General features: G+C 45.1%; 1 protein-coding gene across 14 annotated transcripts in view; it reads left to right on the top strand.

Moving 5' to 3' along the window:
* Positions 1 to 3,526: 3,526 nt before the first annotated feature.
* EPB41L3 (erythrocyte membrane protein band 4.1 like 3) overlaps positions 3,527 to 21,220 on the top strand; it is a 96,810-nt gene continuing 79,116 nt past the window's right edge. For 13 of the 14 annotated variants that reach the window (XM_084219361.1, XM_084219362.1, XM_084219364.1 and 10 more), the window contains exon 1: positions 3,527 to 3,669. The gene's annotated coding sequence lies outside the window, so the exon portion shown is untranslated. Of the gene's footprint in view, positions 3,670 to 4,400; positions 4,505 to 21,220 lie in introns of those variants that run through there. The other variant, XM_084219363.1, reaches the window with a different exon arrangement.

Here is a 21,220-nt window from a genome sequence, read left to right as displayed (position 1 = left end):
TGCCATGTCCAATCAATTAGGGAATCACAAGAATGTTTTAGGCATCAGTTCCCAGAGCTGGGCAATAATCCTTGTCCCTGTTCTTCCAGGGTTGCCTATTCATCTTTTCCTGGCAGAGACCATGTGTCTCCCCATTCCTCTCCCCTATAAAAAAAGTCCTTGTAGTGGCCAAATGCTTTGCACAGGCCTGTTTTCCTTATGACTGTTTTCCTCTGAGTGGAACCCCATGGGGAAGGGGAGTGTGTTGGCACCTTTTCCTTCCCCATCTCTAATTTACCTGCTTCGTGTTTGCTATTATTCTTCCATGGCTTTTTCTTCCTCCCTTTGAAGAGCGTACCCAAGCAAGTTGCAAGTGTTCACCAAAGGTGAGAAACTGGGACAGCAAAAGGGGTGTATGGATAGAGAAGAGGATGGAAGGCAGAACTTTCCACCTATTTTACCCCCTTCCCCATCTGTGGGTCATTCTCCTGAGTGACTCTGGCTCTTGCTCATACAGTTGGGTCCTGCCATCCCAATACAAAAAATGGAGAAAATATGGGGAAGATATATGGTATGAGGGGAAGGAAACTGCTTTAGAGGGAAGATGAAGAGATGCCTCTTGTAAGGGCTGAGGAGAAATAGATGGTTGGAAAATCCCTGGCCAATAGGTATGGTGCAATAGAGAGAGGGGGAGAATGGGCCAAACTGGGTATGAGAAGAGGAAAGGGGATGGTGTAACAGGAGCAGGTAGGAGAGGTGTTCTGCAGTCACTGAAATGGAGAGGAGATGGTGTGTGGGTACTGGCACGCAGGGAGCTCACGTCTAGAGCAGCAGGGTTCAAAGGCCATGCGTTCAGAGTGACTGCCAGTGTGTGGCATCCCACCTGCATCCCACCCAAGCTGGTGCTGTTTTTAAATAACAGAATGCAGGAGTTAAAGACTCCTCCATGGCAGGCAGCAAGGGCTGTGTGACTTGCTGCCAACAGGGCCGTATGTGGAGGTGAGAAAGGACTGCCTTGGGCTGCACCAAGCCTGGTGTGTTGGGAGTTGAGATGGATGGAACTCAAATAGAACCATTTGCTCCTGATATCTGTGTCTGAAGCACCACCTCCAGAAAGAAAAGAAAATAGCAAAAATAAAGTTATTGTCCCATGGCAAGGCAGAAGATCAGTCTCTTCTCATGCTACCTAGACTTGTCATCTGGTCTCTTCCTCTTCTGTAAAAGGACACTGTGTTAATTCCAGTGAAGTGCAGGGGGATTATTCACATTTCCCACCTATGTAAGAAGACTATGGATTCAGGCTTGCTATAAATTACTGAAAAAAACATTTTAAAAAAAATTTAAATGCTGATTGATGGAAACCTAAACTTTCTTGGAGCTTTCTTTTGACAAGAGTCATGACAAGTTGGGCAACAAACCCACTTTGGAATTAGAAATTAACATTTTAAAATGAAAAAAAAAAAAAATACTGTGTTGAGAACCCTAAAACTTAGGCCCATATTGGTAGCCCAGAGGTACCAGCTGCCTTTAATCTGTTGCGAAGATTTCTTGTTTGTAGGAGCAGCCTGTTAATACCACTTGATGCTTTGAGGTTAAGTCAATGTGCTGGAAGCTTTCTAGAGCCTCAGATGAAAGATGCCATTATATATGCAGAATATCCACAAAAGGGATCACAGAGAATAGTGTAACTGTGGGGTAAATCTGCCTGCAGTGCTGCTCAAGGACGACATGGGTGGCTGGGGAGCACTAATAGTCCTGTGATGTGTCTGCATAAAAGTGATGTCAACACCTTCCTCTGTAATGGGCAGTGCAAGAGCTGCCAAAGATTGAGCTGGTAAATTCTTGCTGTTTTTTTCACAAATATTTCTCAAGTCTCCTAGTTTGCTTTTGAGACTCTATTTGATTCAGAGCAAGTCATTCCTTTTCTTACTTTCCTCTTGTTTTGTTTTGTTTTTTTTTTCAAATCAAACCTTGTTAACTCTAATGTGCGTCTTAGCTGTCAAGTCCATTCCCTTGTGATTTGTGATGGCTTCCAGAGCTCCTGGTGGAAAAGAGTATGCAAGTCTTGTTATTTCAACTGTGGGACCAAAGGTATGCCCTCTCTTAGTTGATGGCATGCATTTTCCTTTTGAACCCTCTTTCCTTCTCAGGCACATTACGGTGTGCCAGATGTGCTCAACGGCGCTCTTGCAGAGCAGGTGAAGGGAGCGGTGTGTGGCTGGCTACGATTCCCTGTGAAATACAGAACAGCACAGTTCTGCAGCTCTGAGAAATGGTATGCTTCTGCCTACTGGCAAAACCTCCTTCTCTTTTTAAATCCCCCAGAGATGCTACTAATTAAAAGAGCTGTTCCCTGCCCCTCCCTCTCCCCTTGATTCATGTCAGAGCCCTGAGTATGATTTGGATCTCATAAGTTTTGGGAGCTCTGTAAGTGCCCTATCTAAAGATCAAATAAGCCTCATTTATCCACTTTGCTGTACCAGGACTGAAGGTGCAGCTTCAGACTGTGTTCATCTGTTGCTCTTCTGCAGCCAAGCCATCACTGCCTTTCCTGTGGTCAATTCCTCCTCCAGAAAAGAGCAAGTTCAGCTGCTTCTGGTGCCCCCGAGAAACAAATGAGCAGTGCCTCTGAGCACGGTGATGCAGCAGTCTCAAACCCAACAGCCACTCCTGTGTGGGTAGAGGGGAGAAGTCAGTTTTGTGCTCTAAGAGGAGATATGTATTTACCACACTGGAATGGTGCAAGTTGGAATAATCCCCTCCCAAACTGCTTTTGTCTGCACTACAAATTTTTGATGCTTTTTGACATGTGGCATGTTGTGGTCTGTACTGGAGTACAAACTTGACTGTACTGGAGTACAAACTTCAAAGTTGTCTTTGGTTTTACATTTTCCCTTTTGGATCAGGAGCTGATGTGCAAGAGGACTTTTTCTTTTTCTTTTTTTTTTTTTTTTTACATTTTGGCAATCTTCTTGAGGGGAATACGGTTCATATTTTAAGAACATGTAGTTTGTCACTGAAAATTAAAATTGAAAAGGCTGGTAACATGCCCCCCCCCCCCCCCCCATCAAAGCTCCCACATATAATTCAAAGCCAGACTTTGCCAGCTCACAGCTTGCTGCTTTTAAGTTGACAAGGAGGTTCTCAATCGCAGGGGTTTGCCTGAAACTGCTGCAGCTATACTCATGTCCTTAAACACAGGGATTCATTTAGCTGAGCCAAAAAGCGGCCGAATCCCTCCGGACACAGGTGGGGATCCCTGTGTTGGCGAGGTGGCTCTGTGCCGTGCCCGGGGAGCAGCCTTCGGTGGCCAAGGGAGTTGTGCAGGCGGGAAGGCTGCCTCCACAAACCTGCTGGCATCCAGCTTTTGCCGCTCTCCCCTGCGTACAGTTGGGGTTTTTTTTGCCTTTTTTTTTTTTTTTTGTCTTTTTTTTTTTTTTTTTCCTCCTTTCCTTTTTCCCTCCCTCTCGCCGGAGGAGCCTCGGCAGCCCTGATTTGCTGGGGAGCGGCGGAGGCTCGCTCTGGGCAGAGCCGGGCTGCGCTGCCGCTGCTGACGCGTGGCCGCCGCCGCGCCGGGAGCAGCCCCGCGCCCGCCACCGCCGCCCCCGCGCTCCGCTCCGCGGCCGAGGAACCTCCGCGCCGCTCCGGCCCCGCCGCCTGCGGTGCCCTCCCCGCAGCGGGGAGCTGAGGGTATGCCCGGGGGGGCGGGGGCAGGTTGCATCTCCCCCTTTTTATAATATATACGCATTTATTTATATATGTGTGTGTGTGTATATATAGACATATATAAATATATACGTGTATATATATCGACATCATTCTTAGGAGCCATTTTTAAGTCGGGGGGGCGGCGTGTGCGTGCGGCCAGGCTGCCTTGGGGAGCCGGGGCAGGCAGCGAGCGGTGCCCCCGCAGAGCGGGGAGGGCGGCGGGGGCTCTGCGGGGACACACACAGGCTCGGCTGCTCCCGCCGCAGCTCTGCCGGGCGGCGGACGCTGGGAGGGCGATTGCAATTTAATTTTTTTTAGGACGATACGCATTTCTGTGGGAAACTTCTGTAGGCGGCGGAGGGGGGCGGGCGAGGCGTGTGGCGTGGTGGGGCGCACCCCGAGCCCCCCTAGGGCCGCGCCTCGCCCAGTGCCCCGCTCACCTGGGGGACACGACACCTGGGCGGTGCAGGGGCCCGGCCGGGGCTGCGCTACTCGCCGTGGGGGGGTTACCCCCTACCCCCCCGCCCCGGGCCGTGGCTTCTGCAATGCGGTGGGTGTGGTTATGCACGGAGCACATCGCAGCCCCGGACCGCTGCAGTGGCAGCACCGCGCCGGCCCCCTCCTGGCCGGCAGCGAGGGGCCCCGCCGGGCCGGGCTGCCCCGCTCCGCCCCGCGCTGGAGCGATCGCGCCTCCCTGCCCGCCCGACCCGGCGCGGGCTCCCAGGTGCTCGGGAGCGCGGCTCGGACGCTGGACCCCCTCACTCTTCCCCATCCCTCCTCCTGGCCCCGCGGCGTGGAAGTGTCGGTGCTCGGCCAGGTGTGTGGGGAAAAGGGAATAGAGAAGCCGCGGGTGCGACCAGCGAGAGGGCTGAGCGGGTCCGTCGGTGCTCCCGCATCCTGGGTGCGGCCCCGCGCCCTTGGGCTGCCAGAGAGGGACCGCGGCGGGTCGGTGGAAAAGGATTTTTTCTTTTTCGGTTGTCCCATTTTTCATTCAAAGGCGAAACTTCGTCACATATAGCGAGAAGCATAAAAACTTGCACTCCTGTGGAAATCGCAAGTGCAAATCATCCCTGTCTGGCCTTGCGCTGTCTTCTTTTAATTTCTCTTGGGGCTGTGCTGGAGGAGGAAAGCGCTAGGTCAAGGCGGTTCTCACCGCTGTTCTCCGGCGTGTGCCCCTGTTTGAGGCAGAGATGGAAACTGTTTCCTCCACTGCACAAGCACGTTGCTTCGAAGTTGAAGGAAAACTACTCTCAGTGTTAGAGGTCTTTACTGTTCTGTCAAAATGATTGCAAGTCAGAGGCCGGCTTGCCAAAAAAAAAAAAAAAAAGAAAGAAAAGCTCCAGGTTAGGTGTGTCCCATGCGCATCTGTTCTTTTACAGCCTGGTGAGCTGAGTGATACCTTTTTGTTTTACTTTCAGTGTTGTCAGCAATTGTCTCTGTCCGTAGAAAACTGAAAGGTTTGTTATAAAGTAAGCAAGTATTATTAAATCCCATTAAAAAGAAGAATATAAGCAAACTACATAAGGCTTGGACCAGTAAAGGTCAGATGCAGTTGAATGTATGCTTTTTCTCTAATTCTATAGAGAAGAGTCCTTTCACAGAGTACTAAAAGGTCAAGATCATCATGCTGCATCACTGATATTGTTAAATTCACTGCTTTGCTGCACCTCTGAGTGTGTACTCGCATAATAGAGGATAGGCAAATATGCCTATGCTGGTCTCCTTGGGTTGGAAAGTTTCAGCTGTAGTGTGAGGATGAGAACCGCATGGCAATCAGGGCAGGAGAGGAGAGCCTGAGAGCACCGCATTGGGGTAAGAGCTGCTGGAAGTTTATTCCTTATGGCACTGCATAAACGCGAAGGCTCCTTGAGCTGCTGGCATGCTGTAGACCCGCTTGCTGCAGCAGGAACACAAAACACATCGGGAAACATTAAAAATACGCTGGCTCTGTTTTATCAGACCAGCGCAGCCCCGGCCTCTCCCCTCACTAATTGCCTGCAGTCGCATCCCTCAGTTAGTGGTGCAGCTGACGGCCTTTTCTCCCCGGAGGCTTCCCCATAGGACGAGGAGCTGGTGGGATGCGCATCAGGAGCTCATCCCCCGGGAGCTCGCTGCTGCGGTGGGCAGGTTTAGCCTTGGGGAGGAGCCGCGGGGGAGGGGGGGCGCAGGGTGTGGCACCCACCGCCAGCTCCCCCTGCAACTGGGCTGGGCAGGGCTGGGGCTGGCTGCTGGAGAGCTGCACCAAAACTGGAGAGGGCTGCTGGGCTCGGGGCTCTCTTCCCAGAAGGAGCAAGTGAAGGTGAAGCTGCAACTTATGTAATTTTTCATTTAATCAGGATGAAGTCTTTTCTTGTCTGTAGTGGGAACCTGCTGAATATTTAGTCGTTAATGAGAAATAATTGTTATTCAGAGATTTTTCTTTCAAATCTGGGAAGGGGTAGGTGATAGTAGATTTGTCCCACAGCAGCATGGTCGCATCTATGTTTGTTATGTTTGTTGTATGGTTGTGAGTTCCATGGGGGTTATGCGTGGTTGTTTTCTTAAAATATGTAAAATGACACTTTTTTTGTATTTCAGGAAGGATTTTGAGTTAACAGAAAGTTCTTGAAATGTGTTAAATGTGTTATTCACGGTGGGTGACATTCAGACTTGTTTCATGGAAATCTCATGTACCAGTAAATGACTGCTTGTTGTCTGAGGGAAAACGTCAAACCATTTATAAGTGGTTATAAAAGACTTCTTGTCTCTCATGAGATGAACCATCAGCTTTATTTCTTGGGCTACAGCATTTTCAACACAAAAGTGTGAAACTATGTGACTTTGTCACATCAAAATACATCCTTGGCTGAGAATCTGTGTGTGTTCAGTGCATGTTTAATATAAGTTGGGCTTTGAAAAAAAAGGGTCAGTCTATGCAGGGAGGGCAGTTGTGAGTCTGCAGGATTGTGTTTTTTCAATGTGTATAGCATGGCCCTAGGATTTTGTGGTTTAGCATCTTATTTATCACATTTTTACAGGAAATATGTTATGACTGCAGTGTTTAAATGTTCAAAGTGTTTTGTTCAAACAAAATTTCTCTCTAATCAAGTGAGTATAAATGCATGCATATAACTGAAAAATATGATTGCTGTCAACTAAGCTGAAAATTAGACTGAAAAAGTGTTTATTCTGGATGATGGATTGTTTCTATTTTGTACAAAAGTTGTAGAGCATAAGAGTGTTACCCAGAACTAGACTTAAATAAGCATCACTAAGCAGTTTGAGTCAGTAGCATAAAGGAAGTCTTTAAAAGGGATGAACCACTGGAAGAATGATAGATTAGCTAGCTTTTATAGCATGTTTCTCTAAATTTTCAATCTCCAGTGTTAGCCATTTATAATGGCTGGGGAATGGTCCAAGTCTAAATGAGTATATGGACACATAGCACTGCCTCTGTCAATAGCTGGCTTGAAACACCCAAAGAGAAAGGCTTGTTTTCCTTGGGAAGATCGCAGTTTCTTAAAGGGAACAGCCCAGGTAGTGGAAAAGAGGAGCAGAAGCACTTTCCATGGCATTGGTAAGAGAAAAACCTACAGGCCCTTTGCTCCCTCCCCTGCCACTCTCAATCGTTGTCACCATCACCATCAGTGCAGAGGAAGCTCGGGAGGATTGCTGAGGACTGAGTAGCTCTGGAAAAGCAGAAATGGGTCAGTATTTGGGACGACTGAGTTAATCTGAGGCAGTGTGCTGTATAGACAGCAAAATCAATATCTCCTGCACCCTTCCTGAGTAATTGATATAATGCAATTTGAGTAATTGTCAGCTTTTTCTCTCTAGAGGAAAATGAAATTTTTAAATTTTACTTTGTATCAGTGGAGCTGACTGTTCTTGTATAAAGTGGGTAAAAGCAAAAAGGAAGGATAATCCATTAAATCATGAATCTATTTGCATCCTATGGGATGTGATACATGAAAGACTATTACATAAATGAAAGTTTAAAAAGTTTAAAAAAAAAGGGGGGGTGTGGGATTTTTTACATAGACCTCATCAATTTTTACCCTTTCCTTTATAGATCTTGGAAATACTTTGTGTGCCACAGACAGAGACTCCTTTTCAGTGGCTTCACTATCTATCAAAACTAATCTGTTGGCAAACTGAGAAACAAAAGAAGTACTGAAATCTGCATGAGGATCACCCACCAGGTGTTTGATCCCACTGAGAAAAGTCTTTCAGTTTAAAGGGTTAAAGAAGAATGTGGAAACTGGGGACTCGGACCATGTGTTGGGGGTAAAGGGCTAGAATAAATGGAAAGCATATGTGGATATTAAAGAAAATATTTTCAGGAAGGGTAAGGGAATGTGAAGAGAAAAAAGCAGGATACAGTTTTGAATACCTGTTCACATGTGGGTATTTGTATGAAACAGATGTTCATTGGCAAGTGGAACAGGGGGAAGCAGTCACAGCATTGCTCTATTAGGTGAGACTAGTGAGAAGAAAGCCCCTGTGTGGGATAGAGAATGGTTGATGATTCTAATTTAGGGCTGTGTTAAATTTGGGACTACCAAAGTGCCCATTGCCTGGTTTTTACAGCATCCTTTTTCCCAAAACAGGAGTTGGTTTTTTGTTCCCAGATGCAGGTAGCAAGTGAGTGATTAATTTGAGGTGGCAACAGCTGACGCTGGTGAGCTTTTGTTTGGAGCCCTGTTGATGAACAGTGGGATGTTCGTGGGATTGAGGTAGGGAAAACACCTGGCCCTGGCCCATACCAGACAAGGGCAAGCTGCACACTTAGGCCTGTGGTTTTCTTCTGCTCTGTAATTGTGTCTGCTCGTCCAGTCAGGAGGCTCTTGCCTGCATGTCCCCTCTCCCTGGCTGCAATCACTGGCTGGGTCTCCCTGTCTTTGGGCTCCTTGGTGGAATCCCTAATGGAACCCTATCCTCTGGCACTCTCCATTTTTCCCATCACCCAGGAAAGTGGCCAAGTACCTGGCCACTTGCTTGCTTCTCCTCCTCCTCATCTGGGATTATTCCTTCATATTCCTCATCCTCAGAGCTTCATCCCTTGCAGCAGCCCAGTCGCAGCACTCTCCACCTCCCTGGAGGAGGTGAGTAAATCCTGGGAGACAGCCACATTCTGGAGTGCACCAGCAGCCCTTTCCCTGGTGGCAGGAGGCGACACCACTCGTGGTGTCTGGGGGACTTGACACTGCTGGTAGCAATGGAGCAGGGGGACTCCTTGGTGGTGGAGGTTACTTTGTTTAGTCATTATGAATCTGAGGGCAATTATGTGTAACACCTCCAGTTCCCTAGGACGTACTGGCTGCAAATAAAATCTAGTTTAATAAGCCAGGAAATGTAAACAGGCTGCGAAGAACTGAAGAAGGGAAAAAAAAAAAAAAAACAAAACCAAAAACACACCAGCTCTTCCAGACCTAGGAAACATATGTTTGTACTAACTGAGAGACCTGTTCTTGCACCCTGACTCATGTTGGGGAGTATCCTGGTCCGCCAGTCTTCCCACGGAAATCGGTAAGCCTGCTTGTGAAGCAAGGCTCAGTTTGGTTTAGGTGGAGGTATCAAAATCTTACCCAGCCAAATTGTAGCTTATGTTAGGAAGCTGAAATCTTTCTAAGGACACTGGAAATATTACTTCACCAGGTGCTCTGTATTTATCACTGTTTTCTTTCTATTAAATTACTGCTGTTGCAGAACAACTGTTGGGGCAGACGGAGCTTAGCCCCTCTGCTCCCAGCACAGTGTGATTCCTGAAGGTGCCCCACAGATGCACTGGAGTCCATACATGGACATATGCATATATACAAAGAGAAATGCCTGTGATAATTATTTGTAGCAAAAAAATCTGATACCTCTGCTTTGTTTCTGGTAGTGGTTCCTAATTTTGCATATCAGTAAATACCATGTTTGGTAAAGACAGTGGGTGATGTATAAAAGTGTGTTCTCAGGAAAGCAGGGTCTTTTAGATTGGTCAGATGGTCTTGATAGTCCAGGCACTGGTTGCACAGAGCCCTCTGTGTGCGGTGTCTGGCACCGGCATTGGCCGGAGGGGTTGGGGAATGATGGACAGCTGCCTTTTGGAGGTCAGCATGTCACTGTGTCTTGAAGCAGGCATAAAACACAGGTCTCACTTCCACCTGAGGGGCTGGCCCAAGGCGCAGTGGCTTCTTGTGAGCAGGTTTCTTACTGGATCATTTTTAATGATCGCGCAGTTTGCTGACTCCACCAAGTGGTTTGGTGTGGCTGACGTGCTGGAGGGAAGGGATGACTTTCAGAGGGACCTTGACAGGCTTGAGAGGTGGGCCCAAGTGAACCTCTTGAAGTTCAGCAAGGTCAAGTGCAAGGCCCTGCACGGGGGTCAGGACAAACCCAAGCTCAAATACAGGCTGAGAGATGGATTGAGAGCAAGCCTGAGGAGAAATACTTGGAGGTGTTTGTGTAAGAGAAGCTCAACATGACAGCAAGGCATGATCACAGTCCAGAAAGCCAATAGCATCCTGGGCTCCATCAAAAGCAGTGTGGCCAACCAGCTGAGGGATGGGGTTCTGCTCTCCTGAGACCTTACCTGGAATATTGCTTCCACCTGGGGTCCCTAGCACAGGAGAAGTGTTGGAGCAGATATAGAGGAGGCCCACAAATGTGATCAGAGGGCTGGAGCACCTCTGCTAAGAAGACAGCCTAAAAGAGTTGGGGTCATTCAGACTGGAGCAGAGAAGGGTCTGGGGAGACTGCATTGGGGCATTTAAGGGGCCTTACAGAAAAGATGGAGAGACTTTTTACACAAGCATGTACTGATAGGACAAGGAGGAATAACGAGGTTTTCTAGAGAAGTTGCGGAAGTCCCATCTCTGAAATAGAATCATGGAATATACTGAGTTGTAAGACCCCATCAGGGATCATAAAATCCAACTCCTAGACCTGTCCAGAATGCCCCAAGATTCACACCATGTGCCTGAAAGCATTGCCAAAGGCCAGGTGTTCGAGGCTGAATGGGGCTTTAAGCAACCTAGTCTAGTGGAAGGTGTCCCTGTCCATGGCAGGGGGGTTGGAACTTGGTGAGTTTTAAAGGTCCCTTCCAACTTAAATTCTAGGATAATGGCAGTATGTTGCTACTTTAACCACGTGTCTCACTGGGCAAGTGCTGTTGTAAAATCTCAGGAACAACCCTGGAAGGAAGAGGCCAGATGTAGGATTGAAAGGTGAAGTGAGATGACAAGGGATTTTTTTTTTAACCTTGGAATTTGTCTTTTCCATTTCTTCTATCTTTTCCATTTAGATCATTCCAGAAGACTAAGGTTTTGGTCAATTATATGTGCTTAAAGAGAAAACACTGTAATGTAGTTTCCACTGTACTGGAGCATTATTCTTGTACAGCTGGAGCTGGCAGCCTTTCATTCCTTTACCACCTCCTTTTTTCTCCTAAAAATAGCAGCACACTACAGCAGTATTACAGGAGAGGCAGAAGAACGTTTCCTGAGCAACAATTTTTGCCGGATAGTGGTTGAGGTAGCATCAAGAGCAGATTTGGGGGAAGTTGGAGGAAGATATAAATAGGAACAGAACAAAATGGGACAAAGATAAAATTGGTACGGAGAGGATGAGGCTGGTCAGTGAAAAGCCTGTGGATGGTGATGTTCACTGGGCTGTGTAACAGTCTGCCTGGGGAATTGGGAGAAACCTCAGCACTTGAATCATTTAGGAGTTGTCGAGACAGAGCACTCGGCAGCACTGTATGGGTCGCAGACTCACGGTGCAGATCGGAGGCGTGGGTGACATGACCTAATTTTCATCTCTGATTTCTATGATTTATTAAAGAGTTTTGCAGATCTTCTCTTAGCAGGCTTAGAGCTGGAATTTGAAGCATGGCAATTAGGAGGATCCTTTAATACTGTGCCAGCACTGTCGGGGTTTCATCAGTTACTTGCAGGGCCAGTGTGCTAAGTGCAGAAAACAGAGGCTGGGGACAGGCTCTATGCCAGCTTAGATCTGGTATTGACAGTGGTTTGCTTTCTGTGTTCAGTCCTGCCATCAGTGCCACTACTAGTATTTGTGGATTATAGTAATCTATTCATGGGCTATAGTAGATATGTTGTTAAAAAAAAAAAACAAACCATCACCCACAGCCACTTCTCATGCCACCCTATTTAATGACACTCTCAAGGAATAGAGAATAGCTGATTTGTCTCACTATCCTCATCTTGGGAATCCCTTCGTGCCTGGGTTGGAGAAGCCGAGCCAGCAGACAATGCTTCTGCCCTCACTGGTTTTCCAAGATAGGGAGAAAAGACAGCACCCACTTTTGTCATCAATACATTTAAATACATTCTATCAGGCTTTCTGTCTGCATAAACAATGTACCTACTTTTATTTGCATAAACTAAATATGCTACACAATTATTGTGATGGTGAAATGCTGATATACTTGAAAGTATATATGAAAGAAATGCTGAAATTACTTGAAAGCTGAACTATACTTGAAAAGCCAACCTTATGCTTCTAAGTGCTGGTGCTAAGGTTCTTATTTCTGATCTGTTACCTGTTGGCCACAGCTCCTGTGAAGCTCAACCACACAGAATTTCATACTTAGGGTTTGAAAGTATTCTTTGACTTAGATTTCTTGACTTATTCTTCATTGTGTGAGCCTGAAACTGTTTTTCATACACTTGCATCATATATAAATGAGGAATATTTTTCTCCATAGCTTCTCTGCCAACATGATAATGCAGAGCAGTAAAGCCAGTCCTTTTCTCAGCCCTAGGGGACAGTGATTGAATTAAGGTTGCAGAGCTGAAGAATAAAAAAAGTTCCTTCCTTTTAAATTGTTACCAACTTCCCATTGCTGTGCTGTAGGAACAGACATAAAATGTCTCTTATCAGTACAGGGCAAACTGCATGGTTTTGGGGTTACCCATGGGGGCAAAATGGTTACATTGACCAGTAGGATACCAGCAGCTCCTGTAACAGTAATGTCTGTATTAAAGCAAACACTTTACCTGGCTTTGGACTTCCTCCTGCTCAAGCTCCAATGTTGTTTCAACCTGTCTGCTTTGCAGACACGATCACTGTATTTTCCCCATCCTTTGTTGCTCTGAATCACCTTGCCTCACCCCAGTAGGAGTTTGGGTATTGTGATTTATTTTCCTGTGTCCTGCATTTTCCATCATCTGAAGTGCCCCTTTTGAACTCTAGCCAGTGTGTCTTCTATCTAAAAGCAAAATCCCTGGTACAAAAAAAGATGCCCCCCATGACCTTCTGATCCTATGATGTTGCTTTGAAGAACACCATTGGTGTAGTTATGCCTCCTTCTCTAAACCAGTCTATGGAAGTCAATATGAGTGTTTGATATTTCCATAGATTAATAAGAAATCTTGCTGTGTTTTTTTTTTTTTTTCCTTTTCCTAAGTTAAAAAGTGCTGGCATGCACTAGAAGATGTGGCAGCAAAACATCATGTTAAAAGTTTTCTAATTTCATAAGAAGATACCCATTGCTATCTGGCTTCCAAGCAGCTGTAAAGGGATAAAACAGATACATTAACTACATACTGCATTGTGTGCTTCACTAAAAATGCTTTGCCACCTTTCTTTTAAGGCATGCCAAGGTTATCATTGTTCCTAACCTGCAGAACTGTGAGTGTGCTTCCTTGATAGTGTCCTCTGTGCCTGGAATGTTGTTGTAAGAAGAAAAAGCTCTGCAGGATAGTATTTGGCAAACAGATCAAGGTCTCAGCCAAGGAAATACATTGTCTGTTCATTTTCTAAACAAAATTCACTCAGCTGAAAGCATGTGTTTTGTATCTGGTTTCCACTGGCTGTATTTTGATTTTGTAAAGTAGATGTGATATGCAATTATTTCTGCAAACGTGATGTTGTTTAAAAAACACTAGTTGTTAAATATTTCTTAATTAAATGTTGGCTGCTGAGTCTGAAAAAAACTGTCCAGAAATTCAGAAGGGATAGCACAAACATTAACAAGAGTCTGAATAAGAGTTTACATAATGAATAGAATTATTTCCTACTTAAAAACATACTGCAGATGTGGGCTGAGCAGAATTCACTCTTTGACTAATCTCATGTTTAAGCCCAACAGCTCTACATTTCCAGGCAAGGAATCCTGCTTTATGCTGGCATTTAGTCTTCCTTTTAAGACCTTGGATAGCCTACTCTTAATCTACTATTCTGAAGTTGTGGTGTATGGAACTCCCATTTTATAAACACTGTGGAAATTTTTAGAACTTTATTTCTTTCTCAATTCTGGTAGGACATGCAATGAGGAAACTATTGATCACTAATACTAGAGACGCATAAAATTGGGACGTAAGAGTAATAATATAGCATTGCTTAAGATAACAGTTCTGAAAAATGCATGATATTTTCCAGAACTGAGGTGACAAGGCATGATGACAAGTGCATTCCATTAGAAAAAGGCAATTCCTTGAAAACTTAGAGTAAGCTTGGAGTATTTCACAGACACACCTAATAAGCTGAATTGGAAGGGACCTTCAGGGATCTTCAAGTCCAATTCCTGGCACAATCATCAGACCATGTGCTTGAGAGTATTGTCCAAACACTCCTTGAACTCTGCCAGGCTTAGTGCTGTGACCACTTCCCTGGTGAGCCTCTTCCAGTGCCCAACACCCTCTGGGTGAACCTTTTCCTAATGGCTATCTGAAACCTCCCCTGACAAGGCTTCAGGCCATTCCCTCACGTCCCATTCCTGGCAAATGAAGTAGTGACTAGCAACAGGTAAAGTTTTCATTCAGTTTCAAATAAAAAGCTCCTCAGACTCCTTAGTCCTCCCTGTCAGAGCCACAAGTACAGAAAACACAACTCCTTCCAGGGGCAGATAAAGGCCTCAACTTTGTTTCTGTCACCATCCTTGCAAACCACAGTATTTCTTATCAGTGGACCTGCCCAGAGACCTCCCCTGCTTTGGAAAACAAAAGGTGGGAGGTAGCAGTGGGGAAAGGACGAGGTGCTGGGCCCTCCTGGCTGTTGTGCTTGCAAGGAGCAGGACTTCACCCTGTGGTGCTGCAAGACAAGGCTCCCCCTTCTCGAGGATGTTCTGCAGCAGCTCCTGGGGCTGGTGGCTGACTGCCTGCCTGCTCCGCTTGGTCTTTTGTCGTAGGCGCCGCCAAGATGAATAATTCAGTCTGTCAGGTGAAAATTTAAATTGCATCAGTCACACCTCTTCTAGAGCTATCCTGTGATTAAAAATGACAAATGGGTTTCAATGAAACACTGTTTTCATGTTCTCCTAACCTCTCAACACGTACGTGTTTGAAGCTTAAGAGTGTCACACGCACTCTTCGAAATCTGTCTTTAAAATTATATGTTTAATGTAAGGAGGGAGAAAAGTTTCACCTGTACTTTAGAGAGAACTGAAAGTGTATCCATTTTCACCTAAAATATTGACTTTTCTTACCTTGCTGCTAGGAACAAAGCCATTGCTGTACAGGCTTTGCATTTCTGCACCTGTCTGGCATGATCTCTTTGCTGAGAAGTGATGCTTTTAGACTTGACAAAACTTAAATGATTAATCTGGTAGCCTACCAAAATAGCCTTACAGTAGTTGATAAATCCTGCACAGTTATGGAAATCCATTAAAACCTTAATGTTGAATTGTTAATCTCGAGCAGTAGTATAACATGAAAAACCAATGCACTCCTTTGCTGGAGGGGCCCCACTTTGTTTAAATGGCTGTTAACTTCCAGCAAGGTTACATCTCCATCCTCTATGAAACCAGCCTGCGGTTTCATCAGCATGAAGGCGGCATCTTGGCACTCAATTTTACTCTGACACGTGAGGCAAAAGTCAAAACCAAAGCATGCTGTTACTCCTGAGCATGTTGAAGGAGACACTGAGGTGGCTGATCCCGAACATCCCTGAGCCTTCATCAGCAGACTGCAGGCTCTGGGCTGTCAGGATTGCCAGCTGGCACTTGCCAGTCATGCTATGAGTGGAGCCTGCTCGCTGTTTTTGGTGATGGTTCTTCGGCAGTCAAGCAGATGTTGCCCTACTCTACAACAGATAGTATTTGGAGATAAAGGCTCCTGGGTTTTGGTGGGCAGAGTTGCTCTGGGATTGAGGATGATGTGCGTCTCTCCAGCGTGCAGGTTTGGGCTGGGGAAACCTTTTGGAAGGCTCAGCAAGTGTCCCAGACATTTGGGGATTACAAAAATAACAGCATTTTGTGGCTGTTTGGGTGGGTTTTCTTGTAGTGGATGTGGAGGGCTTGTGGATGATGAGTCTTTGAACCCCACGCTGTGTTCTCCCCAGGTGCTGCACTGCCTTCACCTGCTTTGTTCAGCTTCCTCGGGGTCTTGTTATGTCACGTTACCAAAAAATACAGCATTAGCTTTAGACATCTCCCTTTTTCAACTGTGAAGCCAGTAATTTTCTTATAAAATATTAAGTCCTCTTGAACACTGCAAGAATAGTACCAGACGGAAATGTTGTCAACTAGCTCTGCTGTTCAAATAATCTCTTACATGAATGTGAAAAACACATTTTCAAGATTGAAGTGCTAACCCCAATTTACTGTTGCAATCTGAAGTAAGATATCAGGCCTTTCATTATTTTAATTCAGGCTCCTGTTTAAACTTTGGGCTTGAACCAAACAGCTTTGTAAATGCTGTTGGTTATAGAGCTCTTTCTAGTATATTTTCCATGCAAAATGTGTAAACACATGCAGTGTTTGTGCATCAGTTTTCAAGCTCTTTGCATTCCAGCTATTGGCACTATAAAAATGCATTAGTTTAATTGTTAAGATAATACCACTTTGCCATTTAATTTCCCTGGTAAAAGATGAGACAGTTTTTAAGTGAATGGAAGGTTTTTAGCCAAAAACCTGTAAGGGCAAGCGGCTTTGATTTTAGTCCATGGACTTGGAAATTGGAAAAAGAGCTTTTTAAGGACTACTTAGAAATAAATGATGGATATTGGTGCCATCTCTTAGTGTGTCAGCTGGAAAGTTTAATTATAGGCTGGGAAGTCAGTTAGGGATTAAGGAAAGTGGTAGCAGAAGGGGTGAATGTTAATGACAGCTGTTTGCTGTAGGCTTCAGTGAGGCAAAAAACATATAGAACATAAGCGTAGGGACAAACATATGCTGGCTTTGAACACTCAAAAACACCAGGCCTTTGTGCCTTGGCACGTGACACCAGTTTGAGGGAATTCGTTTTATCATCTCGCACTTGTGGAGCGGGGAGAAATTCTTTCTTTCAGTTTCAGAGTCCTCAGCACAGGGGAGCAACAGTGTTCACAGTTGGAAAACAGCACCTGGGCCAGGGATAAATATAAACTGGGAGAGAAGCATGTACTCATATCCTCATTAGGAGAGTGGAGTTGGCCTGAGAGAAGGGGATCCATCCAGTGAGATGTTTGTGCTGAGGCCCTGACATGCCCATGGCTTTGCTCTTGTCCCAAACAGCACGCTGCCTGTGCCTGCAAAGACCTGTGAACCAAAACAAGTTAGAAAACTCATGGCGCAGAGTGTAGGGTTTGTTGTACCTGGTGTTGCACACCAGGTACAACAAACATGCAGTTTGAAGGATACTCCAAATCCTTTTGCTTCTGAAAGCAATACATTGGGAAATAGTTCTGCCTCTGCTCAGAGTACCCATAAATCCCATTGTACAGGTCAGGCACTCCTGCTGAGTTTAGAAACACTGCAAAGGGCGAGGTTGGTTACAGCCATCACAGGGTAAGGCTGAACCAGTCTCCCTGTTCTGTCATTCTCCTAGGTACTCAGTCTAGGTTTTTCATTCAAGTACATTCAGTCTGTTCTGAAAATAGCTAAATAGCTTTTCTTTTTTCTTCTATGGCACAGGTTTTTCACTATATAAATTTTGTTTGAATGAAGAGGAGTTGGAAGGGATGTGTGCCAGTCTTAAGCTTGCTAGGTGCATACATGACTTAACAAGTCTGCTTTCTAACAAAAAACTGCTTTCTGCAGTAAGCAGATGTCATCCTCTGAGAGGACAGAGAATGATAACATAAGCCATCTTTTGAGAAAAACAAAAATTCCCCCCAAAAAATCAAACACACCCCCCCCACCCCCAAACCCATGAAACAAACCCAACCACCCCACAAAACCCAAACCAAAACTCCAGCCTTTTTGTTTTGAAGAGTGTTTGAAACAGATGTGCAATCGTGGCTTGTTGGTGTTTCAACTCTTAGAGAAGTTTGGATTTATCATTTTTGTATGTGAGTTTTAAAATTGCCTTCTATTCAGCCATAGAAGTAGACCTCCTGTACCTTGCAGACAGCTATGGCCACAGTATTGGAGGATTAAATTCAAAGAATCATCTTCTCCATCAATATTGAACTAAGCTGAACATGTGTGTTACTTATAATACATTTCATAGATTTATAGCTGCACATGATCTTCCTTGACAATTTAAACTTGCAGTGCACAGAAATGTATTTAGTTTAATAAGCTGCAAAACTGTCTCCTATGAGACTTCTGGGTGTTACAACACTGAGGTTGTTGCAAAAATAATTCAGGCTGTCTGCACTTACTTGCATGTGACCAACCAAAATAAATGTATGGCTGTGGTGTATAGGGTGTACAGTTGAGTGCTTGAAAAATAACAAAATAATATTAATAAAAAAATTGGGAGCTTTTGGATGCTTGCCAGTTTTGGTTACAGCTGGAGCTGGGTGGTTGAGTGAAGGGGCTGATGGTATCTTCTGTCCTGGCTGGCTTTAGTGGGTGCTGGGTGGGTGCAGTGGCTTGTGGGCTCCCTCTCTGGCCCAGCTGCTTCCCACGGAGCAGGGACAAAGGTATTTACACCTCTTGTTCTTGGAGAGCTTACAGTGCATGGGAAGCTGTCTGACGTTGGACAGAAAGCACTTCATGTGCTATTTAAAATGCTGGACAAGAATTCACAGCAGGCATTTCCTGTCATCTGAAGTGTGAGCAGAGGAAAAAGGAAAAAGCCCTAATAAAATGCATCTCACTTTAGGGATGGTGAAGCTGAATAGTTGAACCTGTGTCACTTAAGGTTATGTCAGTGCAGGTCAAGTGCTGAACTGCAGATGAAATATTAAATAAAAAGAATCCTTGCCTTTTTGAAGGCAGTACACTTTTACAAGACTGTAAAAGATTATAAATGGGGTGAAACAGGGAAGAACCTCAAATGTGTGTGGTTTGGAAATTGTGCCCTTCATTGTGTGCCTGCATGTGAGCAAAAGAAATCTCTAACTTGCTCAGTCTGCAGGCTGCTGTGGTTTTCTGGGTAGTTTAGTTTTGGTGGTTTTTTTTTTTTTCCTCCAGTTGATTCTTCTCCCCTCCTCCCCCTGCCCCTCCAAGTCCCCCTTGGAGAACTCGTTAATTGCAGCTGTAATGCTGAGGCTTAGATGCAGTTCTGGGCACACATGACCCTGCCATGTTCCCGGTCTTACTTACTACTAATGGATTAGCCAAAAAAGAAAGTCTCAGAACCCCACCCTGAAATATTGCAAGCTGCTTTTCTTAAGAACTCCTAAATATCCAAGCCCACACTTGCATCCACTTAAGCCAGCTTGAACTAGCTTCTCTGCAAGTTTTCAGTTGTCTGAATGCCAGCCATTGTCTCCCACTTGGATGGAATGAAGCAATATCCTATATTGGCCTGTCAGCTCTTCCTTGACTTTGTGCCCCCGAGGCACTTTTACTCTCAGTACCAAAGGTAGGAAGAGAAGGTCTCCTTGGTAGTGTAACATAGGCTGGGGTTTTGTTCCCTCCTGAGGTACCAGTATTGAAATTGTTCTTAAAATCCATATTAAAGGAACCAGTGTCAATCTCTCTCTTTATTTTTCCATTTTGTCATTGCTAAGGCAGAGGGTGTCGTTCATTTCATGAGCGTATTACGATGCCCAGAATTAACCTGAAATTGCAGTCTTTCCTCACCATTTAACTTTTGGTTCAGGAAGGGTTGAGGCAAACGTTTGCCAGCATACTGAGAGGAACCTGACACTTCTGTTGCAAATAACTTTTCCCCAAAAGCACTGCTTGCCTTGGAACAGTTTGGGCTCTGGCTTGCAGCCATGGGTTCACCTAAGCATGTTACACGAAGTGACAGGTAGACAGAGGTAATACATATTTTAATGTGCTTGACTCAGCTAGAGACCATAAAATGAGGTAGACTAGACTTTCCTTTCCTAGCAGATGTGAGCTTGCTCTCAATTTATTAATAAGTTGTGACACTGCCAGCGGTGCCACTCAGGTCGGCTTAATGGCCCTGTGGCTCTTGAAAGTGGAGAAGAACTTTTGAGTTCCTGCCTTGTTTGGAAGGTGTTCTCAGCTCCTGTGAAACCATTACAGCAAACATGCTGGGGGTCAGCCTGGCCAAGTTTCAGATGCCCCCAAGACCTGTCAAGGACCTGGATTGTGTATGTCAGCAGTGAGTTGAAACTGTAGGTGAAATTGGAAATGTTTCCAATTGGTACTCCCTAATATTTTAATAAATATGAGAGAATAGTGGCATGAATGTACTTTGGATACAGGGAGCTGCAGTTGTTCTAACATAAATCATGTGCACTCCTGTCACTGAAACTAGATCTTGTATGATAATAAATGCTTTAATTTTTTGAATGATACCCATCAAAAGAAAAGGGACTTTGTAAGTATAAAATTTTTAAAAAATCAAATAATATCTAGCTAGTAAGTAGGGCTTTTTCCTCACTTTTTTTTGGATAAAATGTAGCTAAGTTAGTTTAAATCCACTATGGAAATCCTTAGGCAGCAGTGTGGAGAAAACAGTGTGGGATCATGAATGAATCAAAGGTTAAAACTGAGTTGATAATTGTCATAATATGGTGAAAATATTGAACTCTTTGCTAGCTGGAGGTACGAAGAGAAGTATTGTTTTCAGACATAAAGCTGTCCTTGCAAGCTGTTCAGTATCAGTAAGGACAGCTGATCTTCAGCTGAAAGTAGGGTTTGGATGCTGTTGCTCTGGAAAGAGGTGAACTGATGGCAAAGAGAACAGAGCAGAGAAGAAAGAGCTTGAGAGAGGACTAAAAATAGGAGTGCCAGAAGAGGCAGAGGAGAGAGTGGTCTGAGGGGCAAACAGCAGCTGTCTGCGAGCTGCAAAGCCATGCTCTGCATCCACTATTGTCAGGGTGAGGAGAACTCAGTACATTTCAAAGGGGAAGAACTAGGTCAGACATTTGGGAAAATTTTCCCAAACAGCAAGGCTGGGAAGCCATTGCAGTAAACGGCCTATGGGAAAGATGTAAACTTCAGCATTGTGGGGTTTTAGTAACAGTTGACATAAATATATGTCAGGTAGAGATCAGGCAAGGCGGGCTGGGAAGGGACCATGGAGCATTGCAGTCAGTGTGCAAGGCGAGCTCCCTAATTAAGATCCAGTGTGCATCTGATGTGCTTGGTTTGTGTGGTACTTTTGGCATGCTTACATGTCTGTGTCCTCAAAGGAAATGTGGTGACTGCTGCTGTAGGGATCATTAATGCCATTCTGGAGCTGGGGGGAGAGTTAGTTGGTTTTTGCTTCTTTGCAAGCCTCTAAAGCAATGATTCCTTTAGGGAAAGGTG

Source organism: Fringilla coelebs, assembly GCF_963513975.1.
Source record: "Fringilla coelebs genome assembly, chromosome: 1".
Classification (NCBI taxonomy): domain Eukaryota; kingdom Metazoa; phylum Chordata; class Aves; order Passeriformes; family Fringillidae; genus Fringilla; species Fringilla coelebs.
The sequence above is the reverse complement of the archived record's forward strand: the minus strand, read 5'-3'. Positions and strand labels throughout refer to the sequence as shown.